Below are 7,135 nucleotides of genomic sequence, written 5' to 3' on the forward strand. Positions count from 1 at the left end.
CTCTCTGTGTCCATCCACTGTGTGTTCTTCTGCGTCCACTTTGTATTTTTGTCAGCAGCACCCAGAATCTGAGTCTTGTTTCGTTCTGTCATCTTGCCGTATCAACTCTCTGTTGTGTGCGGCGCCATTCCTGGGCAGGCTGCGCATTTTTTTGCGCTGGGTGGCTCTCCTTACAGGGCGCACTCCTTGCACGTGGGGCTCCCCTACGTGGGGGACACCCCTGTGTGGCAAGGCACTCCTTGCGCGCATCAGCACTGCACGTGGGCCAGCTCCACACGGGTCAGGAGGCCCTGGGTTTGAACCCTGGACCTCCCATGTGGTAGGCAGACACTCCATCCGTTGAGCCAAGTCCACTTCCCTTGTATTTTTAATGTAACATTTTGGGTGAGCCATATATCTTTAAAAAAAAGAAAAGTAAAAAAAGTGAGAAAAAAAAAGAAATATATAGTCAAGTATTTTAGGAGGAAATGATATATCTAGGGTTGTTTTAAAATAATCTGGGATGGGGGGAATAGGAAATATAAGTAAAATAAAAGAGACTGGCCACGAGTTCCAATAAACATATGAAAAGATGTTCGATCTCCTTTAGCATCAGAGAGATGCAAATAATTTAAACCACTACACACCCACCAGAATGGCTAAAATGAAAAGGACAGAAAATACCAAGTGTTGGTGAGAATGTGGGAAAGCTGGAACTCTCATTCCTAGCTGGTGGGAGTGGAGAGCCGGTGCTACCACGTGGGAAAACTGTTGGCAGCATCTAGTAAAGCTGATGCACACCTGTCCCGTGACCAGCAGTTCCGCCCAAGAGAAATGTGTGCACCTGTGCATGCAAAGAATGTTTACAGTGGCTTTATTTATTCCAGGTGCAAACCGGAAACCAACCAACATCCACTCACAGCAGATGAATAGATGAAAGTTATGCAGCAGTGAGACGGATGAGCTAGGCTAGATGCCACAGCATGGATGGACTTTAGAAACATAAGATTAAGTACAATAAACCAGACACAAAGGAACACATACTCTGATTCCATTTAATATTTCTCAGAAAAGAAGAAACCCATCAGTATTGTTAGAAATCAGGGTAGTAATTACCCTGGGGAGATGGGAGGCCATGTCTGATTTATTTCTTGGACTGGTTTCTGGTTACAGATGAGCTCAGTTTGTGCTTTTCTGTAGGTATTTTAGACTTCAATAAAAAGTTAAAACAAAACAGACATGTGAACAAAAAAACCAGACTAATCCTGGGTTGATAATTATTGAAACTTGGTGATAGGATCATGAGGGTTTATTGTGCTAATCTTTCTCTTTTGTGTATCCATGAAAGTTTCCATAACATAAATACATTTTAAAAATTTAATGCCATTCAATGAAATGGAATGAAAAGTAAGATCTGTGAGGTGGCTCATTATAAATCCAACAAAAGATGTGCGATATTTATGAAAATGCCTTTATTGAAGGGCATTAAAAAAGAGTGAAAATAACTGGAGAGCTGTACCATGATTAGCTAATATTGATACACAAGAGAACAAGATCTCCACAAAGCAACATGGGTCAATCCAAAAGCCAGGTCCTCAGTGCAAAAGTCAAGTTGCGCGTTGGTGAGTAAAGCAGGCCAATGACGTAAACCTTAAAAATACATAAAGCAATGCTATATGATAATTGTGGGACAAACCCATGTAGAAAAAGGAGGGGGAAAACCCCAGGATAGAAATCCTTCCCATCGACCTCAGGATGGTGGTTATCTCTGGGACAGTTGGAGGAAGGGGGAAGAGATGGCAGGTTTTGTTTGCATCGATAGCACTTCATTTCTTTCTTTTTTCCCTTCTTCTCTCTCTCTCTCAGTGGAGGCAAATATACCCAAATGTCAACACTGTTAAATCTGGGTGTTAGAATCCGAGGGGATCTGTAGTATATTATTTTTGGTCCTTTTTTGTAGTGAAAGATGTTCATCCTTAACATTAAAAATCAATAAAATAAAAAATAATCCCACGACTGCCCTTTCGGATCAGAACTGGGTTCACAGGGCCTCAGCACTCTTCATATATTACGGAGTGCCTGGCACCGCAGGGTGCTGGGGTCAGTCGTAAAGTGGCCTTGCAAATGTCACGCAGGAAGTCGCAGGCTGTGCCCGCTCCCCTGGGACAGAGGAGAGGGGCTGCTGCAGCTTGACGCCGCTGGGGCTGGAGGGGCGGGCAGAAGAATCTACCCCTCCCCCCAGGAGGTCTTCGAGGCCAGAGGGCCGAGGCTTCCTGCAGGCCTGGGCTGACCCCTGAAGCAGGGACACAGGGCACAGGCAGGAGCCTGGGGGCCCGCGGGGGGGAAGACTAGAAAGGGCATGGGCTTGTGGACTCGTTCATGCAGTCACCAGACATTCCCAGCTTCCCTTCTTTTTGAACGTTTTCCATATATGAACCTTGATCCTTGCAACAACTCTATGACATAACGACTATTGACTCCATTTTACAGATGAAGAAACCGAGGCACAGCAAGGTTCAGTCCCTTGCCCAAGGTAACTGAGAGGCAGAATTTGAAACTCGGCAGGTGGGCCTCTGCATCTACTCTCTTAACGATTCCTCTACATTCAATGCCAAGTTCATGGATTGCAGGGGGTGGGTGGGAGGGGGCTGGGCCAGGGGCTCGGGTGCCCACCTCCTCCCAAGCCCAGAGACCCGGCTCCCAGCTGAGGCCGGCTCCTGCTCAGCAGCCAGCCTGCCGTGGGCCCAGGGCCCAGCTGTGTGGGGATGGGTAGGCTGCTGCCTGCTCCAAGCCTCAGTTTCTCACTCTGTAAAATGGGATGGTGGCCACACCTCAGTCAAGGGGCTGCTGAGAGAAGTCGATGAAATGGTGCATGTGAGACAGTCTGCAAAGCTTCTGGACTGGGGAGGGCCCTGTTACTCACCATCGTCATCATCACTGCCAGGCTCCCGGGTGGAAGGACTCAGGAGAGCTCATCGTCATCCCAGGGAAACCCGGCAGCTCGTGACCTCTGCAGGCCACCGGAAACACCACTTTTCCGGGGTAGCCACGACAGCGATGCCGACGCCCCACTGAGGCAGTGCCCTGTGAGGGCTCAGAGCACCGGATCTGGAGCCAGACACGCCCAGCCTCGCCTCGCCTGGGCAGGCTCAGTCGCGTGCACGCTTTCAGACGCTCACAGGCCCCCGGCCAAGTTCAGTGTGGGGGCGAGAAGTTCCTGACATTCCTCATCGCTGTCCTCACATGGTGGCTCCACGCAGGACCTGGGTAAAATGGAACCACGGTCTGGAGAGGAAGTGCCTCATTCACTCACATGTGGCACAGGCATTTATTGAGCACCAGCTGTGTGCCACGCCCCGAGCTAGGCACTGGGGACACAACAATGAATGAGACAAAAGTGTCTGCCCTAATGGAGCTGATGTTCTGGGCAGAAAACAGACAATAAAAAGATGTACACAATTGTAGACACAATAGAGGAGAGTGATAAATTCTAAGGAACACAAAACCCAAATAAAGCAGGAAAGGGGGTGAGGAAGTATAGGGGAGGGGTGGCAGTTTTAAGCAGGGGATTCAGGGAAGGCTTCACTTGAGAAAGCTGAACTGAGGCCTGCAGGGGATCTGGGTGAAGCCAGGTAAATATCGGGAAAAGAGAACAGCATGTGCAAAGGTCCTGGGGCAGGCAGGCATGTCTTTGAGAATGAGGCCTGTGTGGCTGGAGCAAAGGGGAGAGGGGTAGAAAATGAGGTCAGAGAGGTGATGGGGCAGGCGGTGGGGGCCCTGTGGGCTGTGGCAGGGACTTTGTCCTTTACTCAGAGCAGAGGAGCGATGCGACCTGATTCAGGTGTTCGCAGGGTCCCTCTGCACAGGTGTGAACAGCCTATGGGGGAGGGGGAGGCAGGGAGCCCAGGAGGGAGGACGCTGCCAGCATACGGGCAGGAGAGGCGGGTGGCAGGACCAGGGCAGGACGGGGAGGCACGAGCAGGGGCTGCTTCTGGCCGCTGTGACGGCATTCGCTGAAGAACGGGGCCAGGGCCACACTGAGGCTGACTGGGGCCCTGGGGAAATACTCTGTATCGAAACAGCTTGATTTTAAAATGTGTTCTGAAGCCACGGACCCAAGTGAGGTATAGAGATCAATCAGTGAGATTAAGAATAAGGGACAGAAAAGAGGGACTTACAAAAGTGCCTCTCGTTCACCTCACGCCCTTGAAATCCTTCTGTGTCCAGACGCCGCCTCTTCATATTCTTTATTGCCAAATGCGTCATTTCTGGCTAATGTCTTCCACCATATGAGAAAAGTGGCAGTGCTGACACTCCTCACCGCTCTGCTGGTCTCTGCTGGTCCAGAGGCAATAATTACCATTTATTTAGCGCTGGTTACCCATTGTTCACCCACCGGGCCCCCTGCCAACCCCGGCTTCCAGGACTCTCTCGAAGGTTTTACTGGGCTTCGGTGATGATGCCTGCAGAGGTGAGTCTCACCCAGAGTCCACGGAGAGAGTGAGCGGGAATTTTTTTGCTCATGGTCACGTTCAATGGCCACGTTTAGAATTTCATCGTGTCAGCGTAGAACAGCACGTCTTCCAGCCAACCAGGTCTTCTCTTAAGCTCTTTGGGCCATAATGACGGCATTCCTGGAGTGGGGTCTCTTCCGGGGTGACTGTCCCCCTGCTCTCCACACACCACGCCCAGCGAGGAGGAGAGGCGAGGGGCCATGGGCGGAGCAAAAGGATGGTCTCAACTTCTGTGCATCAAAGGACATTACCAAGAGAGTGAAAAGACAACCCGCTGTGGGAGAAAATGTGTGGAAACCATGTGTCTGATAAGGGTGTCCTATCCAGAATACATAAAGAACTCCTACAATTCGACAACCAAAGGACAAACAACCCAATTAAAAAAAGGGCCAAGGATTTGAAAAGACGTTTCTCCAAAGAAGATAGACAAAAAGCCAGTAAGTGTATGAAAAAGTGCTCAACACACTTAGCCATTAGAGAAACGCAAAGTAAAACTATAATGAGATACATGTCACACCCTGAAGGATGGCTGCTATTAGAAAACCTGAAAATTGCTGGAGAGGATGTGGAGAAATAGGAAGCCTTGTGCATTGTTGGTGGCGATGTAAAACAGTACAGCCACTGTGGAAAGCAGTTTGGTGTTTCCTCAGCAAATTAAACAGATATACCGGATGACTCAGCAGTTCCTAGGCAAACGCCGGGAAGATCTGAAAGCTGGGACGGGGACAGATGCTCATCACGTTATTCACAATAGCCGAAAGGTGGAAACAACCCAAGTGCCCAGTAACAGATACCTGGATAAACAAAATGTGGGCTCTACATGCAATGGGATATTACTCAGCCATGGAAAGAAGGGACGTGCTGGTACACGACGGCACGTGGAGGAACCTTGAAGACTTCATCCTGAGCAAAATGTGCCAGGCACAAAAGGACAGGTTTGTATGGTTTCTCTTATGTGAAATAATTAGAACAAGCACATTTACAGAGACAGAAAGCAGAATAGTGGTTACCAGGGGAAGAGGGGGTGGAGGAACGGGGAGTTCTGGCTAAATGAGTATGAGTTTTGGTTTGGGATGACGAAAATAATCTGGAAGGAAGCAGCTGTGGCTCAACTGGTTGGGCCCCCGTCTCCCATATGGGAGGCCTGGGTTCACGTGCCAGGGCCTCCTTGTGAAGGCAGGCTGGCTGCGCCCGCGGAGAGCTGACGGCCTGCGCCCGCGGAGAGCTGGCGCAGCAAGACGACACAACAAAGGGAGACCAGCAGACACAGAAGAACGCGCAGTAAACGGACACAGAGAGCAGTCAGCAAGCAAGCGGCAAGGGGGGGAATAAATACAAAGAGAAAATAATCTGGAAATCGATATAATGAAAGCTACAAAGTATTGTCCATGGACTTACAGAACTGTTGACTTAAAATGGTTAAAATGATTTTTATGTTATGTTTATTTTACCACAATTAAAAATAAATAAATTTTACTAAGTGTTTCTAAAAAAAGAAGAGAAGAGTGGTCTCATTAGCGCTAGGAACGGTGTCACTTGTCCAGCACGGCTTAAGACTGACCCGGGGAAGCACCTCCTCCCGCACGCCTGGAAGGTTCTGTGGTGTTGAGGAAAGAGGGTCTCGGTATGCTTGGGGGAGAGAAGCTTTCCCACATGCCAGCGAAGGAGAGGACCCCGGCCAGTGCTTCCTCCTGGGAGCAGGAGCTACAGCTCTTGAATGCTAGTTTCTGTGGGAGAAATAAAGGGACCTTCACAGACAGCAAGGGGAAAAGGAGGTAACTCCTCTTGGGGGTACACTGCCTCATTGTAAATCCAAGGTACCGAGTCATTAGCTGCAGCCTTGAAAATGGGGGCAGTCTAGTCCTCCAGCAGAACCTTCGGTAAGAGGAACCAGATGACATCCCCAGGGCTTCGCGTCTGTATTTTGAGCAGGAAGCACAGAGCGGGGTTTGAGAATGCTTCATTTAGACTATATGTTAGGTTATTATGTCTTAAATAACAAGATGTAATCCTTCCTGATGGGTTCAAAAAACCCACGAAAAAGCCCTCAGAAGGGAGAGGAGGCCTCCCTGGAGGGGGGCCTGGTTCACGGCCCTGAACTTGGGGAGGGGATGGCGTGATGGCGCTGGGTGCTGGAGGCAGGGGGTGCACAGGTAAGACACCCGTGCTGTCCCCACTGTCCTTGGGTGGTCAGAGCTGACCCGCGAGCCCAGACACTTGGCTCCAGCCCAGGGCAGGCGATGGCCTCTCGGCTAAAACCCGCGGGCCAGCGCGCCCCAGGGCCGCCGGCAGGGGGAGCGTGCACCTGCCAGGCCGCTGTCCTGGAATGGGAGCCCAGCCCTGGAGCCAGCCCCGGGGTTCCTGGGGGCTTCTGGTCCACTCCCCGGGGAGAAGGAGGACGGGGCTCTCCCAGGTCCTGGTTGGGGCTTGGGGCTGCTCTGCCTGGAGGCACCGCTGCCCTGGCCAGTCCCAGCCACTGGGAAGGGACTTAGAAAATGTTGAGGCGAGTGCTGCAATGTGCGTTCCCTCGCTTGCCTGGTCTAAGGCCACTGCCAGGGGTGCACGAGAGAGAGAGAGAGGAATCCAGGGTTCCCCTGGGGTTTCTGGTCCAAGAACTAAAGAGGCTGCAGAGGAAGCCGGTG

General features: G+C 50.8%; 1 long non-coding RNA gene across 3 annotated transcripts; it reads right to left on the reverse strand.

Moving 5' to 3' along the window:
• Positions 1-254: 254 nt before the first annotated feature.
• LOC105744987 (uncharacterized) lies at positions 255-6,769 on the reverse strand. Of its 3 annotated transcripts, XR_011646233.1 has the most exons (4): positions 4,462-6,769; positions 4,158-4,314; positions 2,903-3,242; positions 1,301-1,629 (listed from the first exon to the last, which is right to left on the reverse strand). It is a non-coding gene; the product is annotated as an uncharacterized lncRNA (long non-coding RNA). The 3 variants fall into 3 exon arrangements; XR_009181465.2 differs by lacking the exon at positions 1,301-1,629 and adding an exon at positions 255-397 and having other exon boundaries at positions 4,158-6,769; XR_001117868.3 differs by having other exon boundaries at positions 4,158-6,769.
• Positions 6,770-7,135: the final 366 nt, after the last annotated feature.

The sequence above is a fragment of the Dasypus novemcinctus genome, chromosome 18, assembly GCF_030445035.2.
Source record: "Dasypus novemcinctus isolate mDasNov1 chromosome 18, mDasNov1.1.hap2, whole genome shotgun sequence".
Taxonomy (NCBI): domain Eukaryota; kingdom Metazoa; phylum Chordata; class Mammalia; order Cingulata; family Dasypodidae; genus Dasypus; species Dasypus novemcinctus.